The sequence below is a fragment of the Lampris incognitus genome, unplaced genomic scaffold, assembly GCF_029633865.1.
Source record: "Lampris incognitus isolate fLamInc1 unplaced genomic scaffold, fLamInc1.hap2 scaffold_57, whole genome shotgun sequence".
Taxonomy (NCBI): domain Eukaryota; kingdom Metazoa; phylum Chordata; class Actinopteri; order Lampriformes; family Lampridae; genus Lampris; species Lampris incognitus.
Window position 1 is genome coordinate 690780 of NW_026611535.1, and position 18202 is coordinate 708981.

At 51.6% G+C, this 18202-nt stretch overlaps 1 pseudogene; it reads right to left on the reverse strand.

Moving 5' to 3' along the window:
* Nucleotides 1-17805: 17805 nt before the first annotated feature.
* On the reverse strand, nt 17806-17952 carry LOC130133965 (5.8S ribosomal RNA; annotated as a pseudogene).
* Nucleotides 17953-18202: the final 250 nt, after the last annotated feature.

Here is an 18202-nt window from a genome sequence, read left to right on the forward strand (position 1 = left end):
CTCGGGCGAACGCAGCCAGCTCCTCTGGGACCTTGTGAGGCCAGCCGTTCTGGATGTAGGTGCGGAGCTGGGAGAGGACAGGGTCCTGTTCGGAGGCTGCCCTCAGCTCCTGCAGAGAGACAGTGGCCTGGAGGGGTGTGTGTAGCATTTGGACAATGTCCTTTTCCACACAGTCAGTGTCCATCTGTGGACCTGGGGTGGAGACAGAGCGAGAGAGCAGGTCGGCGACAACATTGTCTCTGCCTGGGGTGAACTGCAGGCTGAAGTTGTACTGGCGGAGGTGGTCAGACCAGTGGTGCAGCCTCAAGGGTTTGTGGCCTGTCCCAGATGTGGACAGCAGCGCTGTCAGGGCCTGGTGATCTGTCCTGAGGGTAAAGGAGCGGCCATAGAGGTAAAAGTGCCACCTTTCACAAGCCCAGACACAGGCTAACGCCTCACGCTCACCCACGGAGTACCGCTGCTCGGTCAGGTTGAGGGCACGGGAGGCGAAGGCGATGGGCTTCTCCACACCGTTCTGGGTTTGAGACAGCACAGCCCCTATTGCTGTGGCTGATGCGTCACAGGTCACAAAGGTGGAGCTGGAGATGTCGAAGTGAGCCAACACTGGTGGTGAAGTCAGTTGAGTCTTGAGATCACGCACAGCGTCACTGCATGCCTTTGACCACACCCATGGCTCGTCCTTACGCAGCAGCTGGCGCAGGGGGGCTGTGGTCGCAGAGTACTGGGGAAGAAACCTCAGGTAGTAACTTGTCATACCCAGGAAGGAGGCGACCTGGGCGGCCGAGCTGGGCTCAGGGATGGCCTGAATGGTGTCCACGTTGGATTGTAGTGGAGTTACACCGCTTGCTGACAGCCGGAACCCCACGAAGTCGATGGCTGGCACAGAGAGGACACATTTCTCAGCATTGAGAGTTAGCTAGTGCTTGGACAGGGCTGCGAAGACCATGTTGAGGCGCTTGTCGTGGATTTCACTGGTGGGCCCGTGTGCCACTATATAGTCCAGATAAATGGCCACGCCCAGTATGCCAGCCAGCACGGAGACCATCATTTTCTGGAAGCAGCTAGGGGCGGAGCTGAGACCGAAAGGCATCCTGGTGTAGCGAAACACTCCTGCATGTGTCACAAAGGCTGTGAGGTTTCGGCTGCTGGGGTGGAGGGGCACCTGTAAGTACCCCTGTCTGAGGTCGAGCTTGGAGAACACCTCAGAGCCATAGAACTGAGCAGTGAGTTCTTCTGAGGTGGGCAATGGATACTTATCAGGGGCCACTGCCTTATTTACTGCACGTAGATCGACTCAGACACGCCGGCCCCCCGACTTCTTCTTAGCCACCACGAGGTTTGAGACCCAAGGTGACGCGTCCACCGGTTCAATGATGCCAGCTTCCAGCAGTTGTTGAAGCTCGGCGGAGACCCCATCACGGAGAGCCAACGGGATGCGGCGCAGTGGTTGGATGACAGATTTCACAGCAGGGTTGAGGAGAGGTTGATGGACGAAGGCAGAGAGGCAGCCCAGCCCCATAAACAGCGATGGCCACTTCTGCTGCCAAGGTGTGGCAACAGTCAGGATTGCTGCCCCCCTTGTGTCTAAGAGGGAGAACCCCAGAGCGGAGAACAGGTCCAGGCCCATCAGGTTGGCCCCACGGCGTGCCACATGAAAAACTGCATTGGGCACCAGCTTGGTTCCATAGCGGATAGTCACTTGGAGAGAGCCAACCAGATCGATTTTGGAGTCACCATACCCACAGAGGAAAGCTGAGGGTGCGGACAGTGGCAGTGGACCGAAAAATTGACTGTAGGTATCAACATTCAGGAGAGACACACCTGCACCGGTGTCCAACAGCAGGGGGATGCACACATCATTAATGTTGACTGTGCATGATTTGAATGACACTGGCCCAGAGCTCACCTTGTGAATGACGGCTGTTGAAGACTGGGGGGTGTGGCCCTCTGACCCAGCCGGGGAAGATCGACAGACGTTGGCAAAGTGATTGTGCTTACCGCAGCTACGGCATGTCTGGCCACGGGCAGGGCAGTTCAAGAAGTCTCCCAGAACACCACTCCGTGCTTCGACGTACTGAACCCTGCGGTAAAGCTCTGACAAGCCCTCCAGCGTTCCTTGCATTCTGTTTATTCCCCAGTGTCTTATCTCCGTGTCTCTGTTTCCTCCCAAGACTCTCCCTCCGCGACTTCCACGGCTCCCCGCGTCTCCCTCGTCCCCAGCGACCTTCACGTTTTTCCCCGGACCTCTCCCGCGATCTCCCCCCTTATCCCTCTACCTGGACCCCTCCTTTCGGACTCGACTTCCCGGATCTCGGACCCGGACTTCCTCGGACAACCCCTCTTGGATCACGGACTGGACTTTCTTGCCAGGTGCATTTCAACACCTCCTGATCATTTACATACCGCACCACACATAGGCTGAAAACACTCACACATAGTTATACACGCAAACCACGGGACACCACACATAGTTTATTCACACATCCCACTAACAGAACGTTTTTCGCACCATACATTCCCCTCCCACAATAAAACCACCTTTTGGATTTTGAAGTCATCCTGTGTCTGTCTGCCTTGGATTTCGCCACACGGGTCGGGTTCTGGTGCGCGAGCATAACACTGGGCCATCTTACAAAAACATCCTTGGAAGCACTTGGTGGTGTCATCAACATTAGGTCTTGCAGAGTGCTGAAGAGGGTTGTGGAGGAAGTCTGGGATCCCTGCCTGGGCCACTGACAGTGTTTGCCGAAAATTGTGCTCTAGCACAAAAAAAGTTTGTGGACCTGATGGCATGTTGAACGAAATGCTAAAAAATATGAACAAGAAATTCCAGTTGGCGATATTAATACTATTCAGTTAAGTTCTGAGTGTAGGCTATTTTCCTGACATCTGGAATCATGGATTTATAACCCCAATCTCTAAAAGCGGACACAACTTTGAGTTTAATAATTCCCAAGGCATCTGTGTGAACAGTAATCTGGGGAAGGTCTTCTGTAGTATTATGAATGCCAGACTTCTGAACTTCCTTACCAAGAAAAATGTCTTGAGCAAAAGCCAAACTGGATTTACTATACCACGACACCGCACAACTGATCATATTTACACCCTACATACCCTATCCAAAGGAAGTGAATCAAGTGCAACTGGACGTGGTATATATCTGTGAAGACGTTTCCCCTTTCATCCAAGAGGCTTCCTCAGTTCGTGCCTTTCTGACTAGACTAGGCTAATCTGACAGGCTGGTGATGAGACTCAGAATTTATCCTCTAGGAGTCGTTGTCAGAGCTATTGATATGCGTGGCTCTTTTGTGTACCAATGTTATGGCTGCGCCCGTCGTTATCGGAGCTATTGATATGCATTTGTTTAGCAGCGACGGTCGTTGGGGGAGTAGGTAGATCACAAAGAGCCACGCATAACAATAGCTCTGATAACGACTCCTAGAGGATAAATTCTGAGTCTCATCCCCAGCCAGTCAGACTAGCCTAGTCTAGTCAGAAAGGCACGAACTGAGGAAGCCTCTTGGATGAAAGGGGAAACGTCTTCACAGATATATACCAAGTCCAGTTGCACTTGATTCAACTCCTTTGGATGACCATGACCTGGATGAATGAGAACATTCACAGACCTACATACCCTAATTGAACAACATATAAACCAAAATAAAAAAAAAAATTATGCCCGTTTTATTGACTTCCAAAAAGCTTTTGATTCTATTTGGCATGCAGGACTGTTGTACAAAGTTATTTAAGAGTGGTGTAGAGGTAAAACATATGATATTATTAAATCAGTGTATTCTGGCAATATGTGCAAATTGGAAAAAAAAAGAAAAAAGAACAGAATTCTTTACCCAAGAACGAGGTGTCCATCAGGGCTGTAACCTCAGCCCTTCACTCTTCAATATCTACATCAAGGAATTGGCTACGATACTAACGAAGTCCTCTGTCCCCGGGGTAGGTCTCCACAATCAGGAGGTGAAATGCCTACTCTTTGCAGATGACCTGCTTCTGATGTCCCTCAAAGCAGATGGCTACAGTAGAGCCTGGATCTGTGTGAACATTACTGTCAGACCTGGGCCCTGACAGTAAATCCCAAAAAGACCAAAATAATGCTATTCCACAAAAGATCCTGATCTCAGGACGTTCTACCTATATTCTCCATTGGTAAAAAAAAACATGTAGAGTACTGCACACACTACACCTGTCTAGGATTAAAACTAAGTTAAACTGGACATTTTAATGAAGTAGTTCATGAGATGAGAGGGACAGCACGACGCGCTTTCTACACCATAAAAAAGTACAAATGAAAATACCAGTTAGAATTTGGTTGAAATTAATTGTTATTGAACCAATTGCACTCTATGGTAGTGAGGTGCGGGGTCCACTTACAAAACAAGACTTTACTCAATGGGAGAAACACCTCACTGAGACCTTGCGTGCAGAGTTCTGCAAGATCTTCCTACATGTCCAGAGGAAAGCTACAAACAATGCATGCAGGGCAGAATTAGGCCAACACCCACTAATACTAAACACACAAACAAGAGCAATGAACCTTTGGACACATGTAAAACTAAGTAACCCCCTCTTGTATCATCACCAAGAGCTGAATACTAATAGGAACCCCCTTACCCAACTGGTCCTGAGGCTGAGAGCACAAACCTGCTCTAGTCACACACTTCAGCGACACAACACACATCACCAATCAGACCCAACACATTACCAAACAGTTAAAACAAAACTACCTCACTCATTGGCAAACACAAACAAAAACACAGAGCAACATGCAGTGCTGTCTGGCTCTACATGGACAGTCCACCACAGCAGATGATGTGATCATGGAGACTGATCACCACCTAACAACAACCTGGACTGTGTGCAGACTGAGTGAGCACAGACATGCTATTGAAAAGGGGAGACACAGGAGGACTTGCCCCCTGCAGAGCAAAGGCTGTGCTGTTACTACAACCTCATCATCACTGCACCCTCAGTGAGCCTGAAACAGAGCTACACTTCCTCACCATATGTGAAAGATATAAGCATCTTAGAGAGGCACATTTTAAACTATTCCAACTAACAGCAAAAGTTTTTCTAAACCTACCAGTCCTACTAGGCGAAGACCCAGAGAGCTGTAAGTTAGCTAGAAGCAGTCTATGGTGCTGCTGCTGCCATAAAGCGAGGCACAGTGAGTGCAAATTAGCAGCAGTCTATGTTGCTGCTGCCATAAAGCAAGGCACAGTGAGTGTAAATTAGCAGCAGTCTATGTTGCTGCATGCCATAAAGTGAGGCACAGTGAGTGTAAATTAGCAGCAGTCTATGTTGCTGCATGCCATAAAGTGAGGCACAGTGAGTGTAAATTAGCAGCAGCCTATGTTGCTGCTGCCATAAAGCGAGGGACAGTGAGTGACAGTCACCTGACACATGTTGTTGCTATTCTACTTGATGACAGTATGTTGGTTTTGTCTTGTGCTATGTTTCTTTGCTATGCCGGGTTTATTTCTTTGCTGTGCCGTGCTACATTGCTGTAGTGTGTTTGTTTTCAATAATGTTTTTCAATTATTGTTGAGCTTTCTCAATATTTAAAGCCATGCTTTGGCAGTATGTAAAGTGTTACGTCATGCCCAAGCTAGAAAAAACAAAACCTCATGCATCATTATTCAATCAAAATACACACACACACACACACGCGACCATAATGAATTAAAAATTGAGAACAAGTGGCCCATCTTCACATAGTGAACATAAAACATGTCGTAACCCCCACAGAGCCCAGAAAGAGTCCAGATTACTGGTCATGGTGTACAAAGCGTGCTGTATCGTCACACGAGCTGCTGCCAAACCCTTCATACTCTGTACCACATCGGTCCAGCCCTGACCTAGCATCTGACTCTTCCTGGTCTTCCATATTGCTAGCTTAGCAGTTCTGAACAGAAAATTGAGCAGGACCAGGAGCAGCTTTTTTCTTGCCGTGTATTTGGGCCCAAAAACCATCATGGGGATGGAGAAATTCTCGCCCAAAGCCCCCACCCATTTCTGCAGTACCCTAAATAAGCCCACTTAAAGCTCCAACGTTTCCATCTGTGTGCAGAAAGGACATTCCTCCCCCAGTGCTTTTATCCAGGTGAGTCCTGTGTCTGTTCATAGTTATTGCTCCATGTATAATCCTCCACTGGAGATCAGCCATCTGTTTATCAACAGGAGGCTTATACAGGACCCCCCACCTACCTTTAGGGGTACAGTCTGAAGCAAAAACGTCAGTCCACCTTGACTTCTTAACTTCAGCCAAAGTGAAGGTTGAGTACCTTCACACAGCTGGAGTAAAACTGCTTCTTCCCACAAGAGCTGAAACTACCCAGCACTGATGTACACAGGGAAAGAAGCAGTCCGCTCCCCCCTCGCCATGCCCAAAATGCAGGACTGATGATCAGGGAGGGAAAACGCATTCATTGTCATCATCACATTGGAGGGCCTGCAGGTTCTGCGGGTTCTTAAGGAGTTCCTGCTCAACAATTGTGGCGTCTAAATGATTCTGGTTGTCTTTGATAGCTAGCTCCGGTTTAGTCAACGTCTCATAACACATGATCCTGAACAACAGGAGTGAGGAGCTGAACGTAACCTTCAAACTGAGAGTGGATGAGTTTGATTACGTTTTTTTTGTAAAATCCAACAACATCAGATGTTTTCATTGTGGAAGAGAGAGACATCTCATCAGAGCATGTCCAGAAAAAAACTGTACCACATCAGGACAGAGTGGTTCTGGCAAGGTGCCTGCTGGAGGAGGGGACGCGAGCAACAAGGTGTTTGTGTGTGAGTGGAGATAGGTGAGCAGAGCCTCACCAGCTGCAACCCAATCCATAATCAAGCCAAGCTGCTATAAAAGACCAGCACTTCCACCCTGCCAGATCGTAGCCTGAGATCCGTCAGTGTACTGCATCCAGCTCTTGCACACAAATCTGTTTTTTTTCTGTATTTATAAACCTGCCCATTGACTGATATTCTACTTGTGGAAGAAAGTGCCAGAGGCTGTTCTCCTTGGAGACCTGCTGTGGATATGGGTACGGTCTGGCGCGAGATTTGCACCTTCTCCCCCGGGTTTTCAAAGGCTCGTTTCAATATTTGCTACCACCACCAAGATTTGCACCCACGGATCCGCGCCCTATAGTGGTCGCGGCCTAGCCCTCGAGGTTCCGGCTGCCAGCGACGACCGGGTATGGGCCCGACGCTCCAGCGCCATCCATTTTCAGGGCTAGTTGATTCGGCAGGTGAGTTGTTACACACTCCTTAGCGTATTCCGACTTCCATGGTCACGGTTGGTCAGGGAGAGGGTGGCCCAAGGTTTGTGTGGTTTGCCCTCTTGCAGCATTGTTTTTTGGCCACCGTCCTGCTGTCTATATCAACCAACACCTTTTCTGGGGTCTGGTGAGCGTCGGCATCGGGCGCCTTAACCCGGCGTTCGGTTCATCCCGCAGCGCCAGTTCTGCTTACCAAAAGTGGCCCACTGGGCGCTCGCATTCCACGCCCGGCTCCAAGCCAGCGAGTCGGGCTTCTTACCCATTTAAAGTTTGAGAAAAGGTTGAGATCGTTTTGGCCCCAACACCTCTAATCATTGGCTTTACCAGATAAAACTACGGTTTCAGAGCGCCAGATATCCTGAGGGAAACTTCGGAGGTAACCAGCTATTAGACTGTTCGATTAGTCATTCGCCTCTATACCCAGGTCGGACGACCGAATTTCACGTCAAAGACCACTGCGGGCCTCCACCAGAGTTTCCTATGGCTTCACCCTATGTTACGGCTCGCCCACCTCGTGCCGTGGCACATCAGCTCGTCAGGGCTGGGCTTGTAGAGCCGAAGGAACGGAGAACATCGTAGGTTCACACTTAAGCCGTGTAGGCAACTTCCTTTAATCAATGGTAAATCAGAGAGACAACAAAACCACAGCTCGACTGAGCGGAGGCGGCAAGAATCATCAGAAAACTGGCTGATGTTGATTGATATTAAATATAATCCGAGTGTATTTTGTATTACTCTGTATGTAACCAATGTATGTAACCAATGTATGTAACCAGAACAGAGGGTGAAGAAGACACATTCATGTAGACAAATATATTACAGGTCTCCCACAAGAATGTGGGTAGGGGAAGGGGTTGCCCTCCCCCGGGGCCTTGGGAGAGACACCGTGTCTGGTACGAGGAGGACCCCCTGCTAAGGTCAGTAGGTTAATCAAGACCAGAGGTGTCGTAACGGAGAAGCAGGGGGGTCTATATAACCCACCAGGACACACAAAGAAGTCAGACACACACACAACGGATTGGCAGAGTGTGTCTCCAGATCTGTACTCAATAAACTCATTTTAATCTCCTAAGACGTAGTGGCTGTTTTCTTCACATCAACAAACCCGGGGACGAGGACCACGAATGTTTAACCTCGACAAATTGGGGGCTCAGTCCGGGATGTGAAGAAGCGGTCCTAATTGAACAGTGTGGCTGCCCGCCGACACCTCCCGAGCTTGGGGTCGACCCACAATACGAATAAGGTAAGCAGAACCTGTTTTAACGAAATCTGCATATTGAACTGAATTACTAAATTGTACTAAGCTCGGGAAGGAGAAGGCGGCCAGTTTAACAAAAGAGGAGGGGTTGGAGTCCCCTACGTTAAGAGTAAAAAGGAGATAGAAGAGGTTAGAGTCCTCTGTCTAAGATCCTAGGTAGTGGCGCACCCACTCACTCTCTGACGAGGGGGTGAGGTTAAGGCTGGGAAAGACTCTCCCGGGGAATTGAGGACCCCCAAAGGAGGTACACGTCAAATAGAGTAAAGGGTTAGAGTCCCTAACAGATAGGTCAAATAGAGTCAAGGGTTAGAGTCCCTAAAAGGTAGACAGGAGACGTAAAAGGTAGAAGGGAGAAAGAACAAAGGAGGTTAGAAGAAGCTATTATATTGGGAGAGAGAAAGGCGGAGGACGCCGTTCCGTAGGGAAGGTATTTGTGGAAGCAAGAAAAAATGTGTAAGGAAAAGGGAGTAAAGGCAGGGAAAAAGAGACAGACATGTGGGTTGATGTCACAGAGGGAAGTAGAGAGAGAGAGGAGTGTGTGGCGGGGGCTTTACTAACCTCCGCCGCTGAAGCAATGAGAGAAGCAGAGTTGTTGTCATCCCAAGGGAGAGAGGGGGTGGGCAGTGCCCCCTCCACAGACGCGGGCTAGGTCCCGATTGCAGTGTCCACTCGTGCAGTCGCATAGGGGTCAGGGGTGCCGATATAAACCATGGAATTTGGGTGACGTACAAGCCCTACTGGATAAGATGCCCCCGATAACTGAGGGAGGGGGCATATGGTTGAAAGAATTGGATAAATTAACACAAGGAAAAACTTACTTGTACAGCAAAATCATTTGGACAAAATAAGACGTAATCAAAAGAACGAGTCTGGGACCGTCTTTTTCTTTCCTGTAAAAAGGTAGAGTTGTCGCAAAGTTAGGAAGAAATAAGTCAGAGAAAGAATAAGGACACAGGGAAAGATTTGTTGTTTTTCACAAACTGTGGGGTGGTTTCCTGGTTTACGAGACTTTTTTGCCTGTGTGGAAGTTTTAAACACATACCAGGCTCTGAAACCAGTGTGTTTGCTTGTCAAATGGGGAAGGCCTAGAATAATATAAGGGATAAGAGATAAGATCAGGGACCTAGAACACTGTATAGCGCCTCCAGAGTAAAGGGGACACTCGGGGAGTGATACCTGAGTGAGATTTGAAGTGAATGTAGCCCGTGGAATTAGATACCACACAGGACACAATTACTTCCGGGGTTCTTGTAGCTTTAATTTTATTGTTTGAACCTTCGAATGCAGATCGTTTTACTGAGTGCATACATTCCTGTGTCTTTCGAGCAAACAGCTCATAAATGTTCACAGATGTGGCAAGTTTAACAGAAAAGATTTTAAAAAGGGAAATAATAAATACAAAATACGGTGCAAAATACGGCAGTGGACTATGTACGTTAAACAGGGTTTAACAAAGACATGTGGAACTTCCTGAAGATCACGCAACTTCTCACTCTGTCAGTTACCTTTAAACAGAATTAAAATGCATATAAAACCTTTACATCACAAATACAATGGCATGGTGTGGCTTTATTCACGCCAACATTACCTTGTCATGCCTGCAATGGCGAACAGCGGTCGACGGCTCGCGCCCAGAATCACCGAACATCAACTCCAGTAGCGTCTAAATCAAACCATCTTGTCAAATTACCGACATACAATATTGTTTGGAATAATGTTACAGGTATATTTCACAAGATATTTACCCTTACTTACTACGGAGTCAGAGCACCGTCACACCGCAATCTTCAGGCGCTCCACACAAGAAAAAAAGAAAGAATACCCAAGACGCACTTGGATAACTTGCGCGGAGTTACATAAAAGCCCGCCACTGCCACTTACTGGTCAAAACATGCAATGACAACCAAAACTATAAAAATACACTCACAATCTGCCTCACAATTTAAATACATCAAATGACATTTTACATGGCTTGACAGTGTAACAATTAAATATATTAACAGTTAAACTATACTAAATTTAAGTGGAAAATCATTTAACATATTTAACAGATTTACCACCCGGCTACATGAAGGTACAGCCGCCCCGTTTGGGTAGAAGCCTGCTGTATCGTTCTCGCTCAAGGTGATCAAAAAACTGGCGGGTGACATTGGGTGACCCGACGGGGCCCGAACCTCTTCCGTGGCTGAGTTCCCCGCCCTCCCCCGGTCCTAGAGTCCACTTGGTTGGCGCGTCAGTGTATGTGAACGAAGTGTGTCTTGAAAATGTCTGATAACATTGAAGCAGTGACAGATGGCTGGCAAAAACTACCCCATTACACATTAGGCAGGGTCCTGCACAAAGCCCTAATGTTAAGAGCATACAGGACTCTGCCCGAAGAAAGAAAGAAATTGGCAAAGAAAAGTTAATTGGCCCTCTGGTTTTTCGAAATGTTACAGACTATGCCGAAAACGCCGAAACCAACTCAGCCAGAAACAAAGCAGAAAAGCAGAAAAGAGCAAGATAAAGCAACCACAGTTAGAGGAAGTTAGTGACATATGGGACTAGGAGATCATAAAATATTTTCAAGGGAAGGCAGAGATACACGAGCAAGCAGTGTGGGTACAGCGCGGAGCAGCGGAATGTGGGGGGTTGTGGAGAGGACCCGATGGCCGAATAGTCCTGCCACCAGGGATTAGAAGGAAGGCCCTTCAGGAGGCCCACGGAATAGGGCATGTAGGGGCTGTTCAGATGAATCGAAATCTTTGCCATTGGTGGCATCCTTTTTTGACCGACATGACTAAATACCACGTCAAGAGTTGCCCCATTTGCACTCAGTATAATCCTCGCCCCACCATAAAACCTGAAATGGGGGGATTTCCCCTGATCTCTTGTCCAGGACAAGAGGTGGTATTGGATTATATGGATATAGGGGAAGCCAAGAGGGTGAAAGGACACCAGTATTTGTTGGTGTGTGTGGATCAATTGACAGGGTAGCCGGAGGCATGGCCGGCAAAAAAGGAAGATAGCGCCACTGTTATAAAATGCTTGATTAACCACTACATACCTCGACATGGATTTTCCACCAAAATCCGCTCTGACAACGGATCTCATTTCAAGGGGGCCGACCTCAGAAAGGTCGAGAGCCTATTAGGACTGAAACACGCCTTTTGGGACCGTATACCATCCACAGTCCCAGGGCAAGGTAGAAAGAATGAATCAAAACCTCAAACAAAAACTGGCTAAAATTTGTGCTCAAACTAAAATGAATTGGGTTGAGGCCCTTCCCTTGGCACTAATGACGATTAGGTCATCAATCAATCAGGGGACCGGGTTCACCCCATATGATTTAATGACGGGGCGACAGTTTCCGGGGCCAGGGGCGGCCTCGATGGAGGGACTAGAGTCAATGAGGGGGAACTAAAAGCACATGTTTTAAAGAATTACAGACTTTGGTTTCAGATTTCTCCCGACAGGTTGGCGAAAGACGCACGCCGGCACCGGAATCCACCCTCCCCCAGGCGCGGTGGATCCTGTTGTGAGCAATTACGCGGAAGTGGGCGGAGCCCCGGTGGACCGGACCCTACGAGGTGGTAGAGAGGACGTCTCACGCAGTCCGGCTGAAAGGGAAAGGAGACGTCTGGTACCACTGGAGCCAGTGTGCTGTCGCGGAGGAGCCCGAACGGACCCTAGACGCTATACAAGAGGGCCACCAGGAGGCAACGTCCCCCCAAGAAGAGAGACCAGATTCAAGCGAAACACCAAACCACACTGTTAGCTTGGAACAGGGTGAAAGTGCTGGTGACCTCTCCCCTAGGTCATAGAGGAACCCGGCCGGACGATCACATACCCGGCTAGAAGAGGCTGATTCGGGAGGAACGGTGGTGTTTGCTCTATGTTTGGGGACCAGTGTTGTACTTTCATTCCCCCCGGGGGGACGACAGGCCGTCCGCGGCTGCTCCGGGTAACAGGGGCCGGAGTGTCTCTGGGAGGCATTGACGCGGGCCTGTGGAGGTCGGCCTGAGGAGAAGCAGAGGAGGCAGCGCGGGCCTCCACGGGGGGAGGAGGCGGAGCCGGGGGACGACCGCGACGAGGAGGTTGGGCTAACTCCAACGGCTGCGTCAAGTCCAGGTGTGCGGGTTTAACTCGGTCCACTGAAACATGCACGGCCGTGCCCCAAAAATGCACCACCAGGTGCTTAGTTCCCCGTTCCAGGACGCGGAAGGGGCCGTCATAAGGGGGTTGCAGAGGGGGGCGGTGTGCGTCGTGACGGATGAACACGTAGTCCGCTGACTGCAGACCTGGGGGCACCTGGGACACCGGAGCGCCGTGTAGGGCGGTAGGGACGCGTGTGAAAGCTCTGACCCCGTCCAGCAAGGAGGCTCGTTGGTCCACAGCTGACCAGGGACGCGTTGCGTTGGGCATGAAATGGCCTGGGACTCGCAGCGGCGTGCCGTACACCAGCTCCGCAGAGGAGGCCTGTAGGTCTTCCTTCGGGGCGGTCCGCAGGCCCAGCATGACCCATGGGAGCTTGTCGACCCAGTTGCAATCCTTGAGAGTAGCCCGAAGCGCAGCCTTCATGGACCGGTGGAAGCGCTCACATAGGCCGTTCGCCTGAGGGTGGTAGGCGGTAGTGCGGTGAAGCTTGACGCCCAGCGCCTCACCCACAGCACTCCATAGCTCTGAGGTAAACTGCGGCCCGCCCGCGGTCATATGAAAGGTGGGAAGGCGTACCGAAACGTGAGACCCACGACCCAATAAAAGCCCGGGCCACATCAGCAGACGTCGTGGATGCCAGGGGAACAGCTTCAGGCCAGCGCGTAGTCCTGTCCACCACAGTGAAGAGGTAGGTGAACCCATGGGAGGGGGGTAGGGGACCAACCAGGTCGACGTGGACATGGTGAAATCGTCTCTCCGGCACTGCGAAGCGTTCAAGCGGCGCCTTAATGTGGCGGTGTATGTTAGCCCGCCGACAGGCAACACACGAGTCGGCCCACGCTTTCACGTCTGTCTTAAGTCCCTCCCACACAAACTTAGCAGAGGTCAGGCGCACGGATGGCTTACCGCCTGGATGAGAGAGGCCGTGCACAGCTTCAAACACCGGGCGTCTCCAGCTGTCCCGGACGATGGGCCTGGGCTGTCCTGTGGAGACGTCACACAGGAGGGTGACACCCGTGTCGCTGAAAGGAACGTCCTGCAGGCGGAGCTCCGTGTCGGAGGTCCGGAGACGGAGGATGCTCGGGTCCGTGGCCTGGTCAGCGGCCATCTGTGCATAGTCCAGGCCTAGGTGGACCGCTCCAATCACTGCCCTAGAGAGGCAGTCAGCTACCTGGTTAGACTTACCAGCGACGTGCTGGATGTCGGTAGTGAATTCCGAAATGTAGGAGAGTTGTCGCTGCTGGCGAGCGGACCATGGCTCGGCCTTCTTGGACATGGCAAACGTGAGAGGCTTGTGGTCCACGTACGCAGTAAACTCGCGGCCCTCTAGCAGGAACGGGAAATGCCGGACGGCGAGCCAGAGACCGAGGAGTTCCCTGTCAAAAGTACTATACTTGCGCTCTCGGGGTGTAAGCTGGCGACTGAAAAAGGCCAAAGGCTGCCAAGCCCCCCCCCCACCTACTGCTCGTGAACCGCACCAACAGCATAGTCCGATGCTGTAGGTGAAGGATGCGCTAGCAGGGTAGCCTGGGAGAGCGCAGCTTTAGTCTCGGTGAACGCACTGTCCCGCTCTGCTGTCCAGTCGACCGCGTGGTTGGGGACTTGCCTTTCAGCGCCTCGTACAGTGGCCGGATGATAAAGGCGGCTCGGGGAATGAAGCGGTGGTAGAATGTCACCATCCCGATGAACTCCCTGAGCGCACGAGCTGTTTGGGGGCGCGGAAAGGCCGCCACCGCTTCCACCTTTGAGCGCAGGGGGACCGCCCCGTCCCCTGTGATGCGGTGCCCGAGGAAATCAATGGCCGTCAGCCCGAACCGGCACTTCGCCGGGTTGACGATCAGCCCATGCTGGCTGAGGCGTGTGAAGAGGGCGTGAAGATGGGACAGGTGTTCTTCCTCGGAGGCGCTGGCGATGAGTATGTCGTCCAAATAGACGAAGAGCAAAGGAAGGCCACGGAGCACTGAATCCATCAGCCGCTGAAAGGACTGGGCCGCGTTTTTGAGTCCGAATGGCATTCGTAGGAATTCAAATAGGCCGAATGGGGTAGTCACCGCTGTCTTGGGGATGTCCGAGGGGTGCACGGGAACTTGATGATAACCACGAGAAGACGCGTTTGCCAGACAGGTTTGCAGAAAAGTCCTGGATATGCGGGACAGGATAGCGGTCGGGCGGGCGTGGTGGCGTCATCACGTCGGCGGTAGTCCCCGCATGGGCGCCAACCTCCATCAGGCTTAGCGACGATGTGGAGTGGGGACGCCCACGGGCTGTCAGAGCGGCGGATGATCCCCATGCGTTCCAGGTGCTCGAACTCAGACTTGGCAATGGCGAGTTTGGCGGGGTCGAGACGCCTGGCTCTGGCGTAGACCGGGGGCCCCTTCGTAGCAATGTGATGCTCCACTTCATGCTTAGCGGTGGGTGCCGAGAAGGTAGGCTGGGTGGGGTCAGGGAACTCAGCGAGGAGGCGGTTGAACTTGTCTGCCACTGAGAGAGAGTTGGCTAGACCTGCATAGGCCGCTTCCCCCCGCGTACATGCGAAGGAGGAGAAGGTTAAGGCGTCGACCAGACGGCTGTTCTGAATGGGGAGGAGGGGAAGCGTTACATTGGCCATGACGAACTCCCACGTGAAACGTTGTCTACCAAAACACAGTTCTACAGACCGCACGCCGTAGGTGTGGATAGGGCTGCCGTCAGCCGTCGCCAACCGGGGGCCCCGCTCCCCGCCCATGATGTCGACGTCAGTAGCAGGGAGCACGCTTCTCTGTGCGCCCATGTCACGGAGAAATCGCCGACCGGAGATGGTGTCGAGGATGAAGAGTAGTAGCCTGCTCGTATCGCCAACACTCATGGCCACTACTGACTGTTGGCCGGCCCTCTCGTTTCCCGTCGGCCTGTAGTTGCAGGGGGAACGGCACCGTTTAGCTTTCGCACCAAATCCAGCGTGGTACATAGAGTCCAGAGGGCTTGTAGCGGTCTGACGCTGTGGCGCCACCGTCGGGCCACGCCCGCGATGTCGGCGGGGGGGGGGGCAGTGAAGGTAGGAGCCAGCACCCCGGCATGGGAGGAATGTTGTGTAGCGACGAAGAATCGGTCAGCCTCCTTTGCCAGCTCACGGGGATCAGTGATGGTGGAGTTAGCGAGCGCAGTCTGGACGTGGGGCGGCATGTTGCGCAGAAACAGCTCCATGAACCGGAGACATGGCTTTTCTTGACCCAGTAGGTTTAACGTCCTGCTCATTAGCTCCGATGGTTTGCCATCTCCCAAGCCCTGAATTGCGAAGAGGCGACGTGCTCTCTCCGTTGTTGACAGTTCACAAGTTTCAAGGGCCAGATTTTGAAGTGAGGCGTATTTACCATCGGCCGGTGGGTTGGTTATGAAAGCGCTTATCCTGGAAGCCGTAGCGCCCCCCAGCGCTGCCACTACGTAGTAGTACCTGGTCTCGTCTGCTGTTATGTCTCTAAGCGGCGCGAACTGTGCCTCAGCCTGCGCGAACCATGTAGCCGCGGAAGACTCCCAAAACTCCGGCAGTTTAATTGCAACGGCGTTCGTAGCCATAATGTGTGTGGTTTCAGAAAACAACCGAAAACCGACTGCGTTAAGCTGCCCCAGGTGGTACAGAGAGCGTACCGACCAGTCTGGTTCAAGCAGCTCTCATCAGACAAATCCAACTCCCACACCCAGCAGATAGCGGCGGCCTCTGCTGCGGCATCTTCAGACTCAGGTCCAGCCCCTCCAGGCCTGTGTTGGTAACCTAACGAGCCAGCAGGCGGCGGTGTCGAGCAAACAAGCACCCCACCCTAACCCCACCCTGTGGGGCTCAACCCAGTTCCCCGGGAGCCCTTCCTCTCCAGCCCACGACCGTTTGATGGCGACTTTGAGACCTGTGCCACGTTCATCATGCAGTGTGAGCTGGTCTTCCTGCACCAACTCAGCATGTTCACGTCTGGCGCTGCCCGCGTCGCTTACATGACCAACCTGCTCACAGGCCGAGCAGCTCAGTGGGCCAATGCTTCCTGGTCCATGAAGGCCAGTTTTTGCCTGACCTACGAGGACTTTGTGGCGGAACTACGGAAGGTTTTGCACCATCCAGTCGGTGGCCAGGACCCTGGTGCTCGGCTGAGCAGTATGCAGCAGGGCAGTGGTAGTGTCACAAACTACTCTGTGGAGTTCAGGCTGGCCCGGGCAGCTGAGCGCGCCGGCAGGCAGGGCTCCACGCGCCCGTGGTACCCCAAACTCTCCACTTTTGTTTTACATTTTTATTTGTATAGCCCAACATCACAAATTTGCCTCAGTGGGCTTTAACAGCAACACAACATCCTTGTCCTTAGACCCTCTCATCGGATAAGGAAAAACTCCCTAAAAAACCCCTTTAACAGGGAGAAATAGTAGGAAGAAACCTCAGGGAGAGCAACAGAGGAGGGATCTCTCTCCCAAGACGGACAGCGTGCAATGGATGTTGTGTTCACGTAAAGGAGTTGGGCCTGAGAGTAGGAACATTGTACGCCGGCCTGATTAGGACGGCCTTGGAGCAGGAACGACACCTGCAAAACACGAGGAAAACGAAGATCACGCCTGTCTCTGAAAAAGAACCACGGCTTGTTGTTTTAGTATATACCACTATGTGTTTCTGTTACTTGGCAGACGACTCAAGGGTACATCTCCAGCACTGCAGCCTTACCTGTGAACTATTTGTTGTGTGCCAATAAAATGACACGAACCAGTAAGAAGTCGTCTGACTTCTTATTTGCCTATGCCGACCTGAATCAAAGAACCGGGCGAGCCTTCTGCAAAAGAGAAGACTCAACACTGCCACCAGCTGACTTCTTTTTCACTTTGGCTACACACAGGAGCCCTGTACTTTGAGAACCAAGTGCTCGAGATGGCATGTAAGGTTTAAGGAGAGCAGACAGGTAGGATGGGGCAAGTCCATTTAGGGTTAGCAGCAGCATTCTGAACCATCTCAAGACTTCCAGCGCTAGAACGTGGCAAACCTGAGAACAGAACATTACAGTAATCAAGTGTGGATGAAACAAATGTATATATTAGAATCTCTGTGGAAGCGGAAGCTTGCGACACCCCAGCGGGGGGTGGGAGAGGTTACCCTCTCTTTCTCGATTGATGGCAAAGCGACGCTCAGACAGGAGTGGCCTCTAGCGGGGCCCTAAAGTGCGTTCGAAGTGTCGATGATTAATGTGAATTGCAGGACACATTAGTTCTCGCAACTGACTGCGTTCTTCATCGACAGAAGAGCTGAGCGATGCACCGCTAACAGTTGTACGCTGCACTTTTAAGTGTCAGCATTTGACAGTACTCATCCGAACACGGGCGTGTTCCCAAGAAAACACAAAGCTCCGGGCGCTCCGCCGCGCACCGAGCCTTGCCGCAGCGCGTGGAGGCGTTAGGCCCCTTGCCGTCTCCTCGACGGGAGGGAGTCGGTTACTGAGAGGAAACAATGACACGCTAGAGCCCCTCTCACTCTGTGCTCTGCTCGCTACTAACCGATCCGCCAGACCGGAGGAACCAA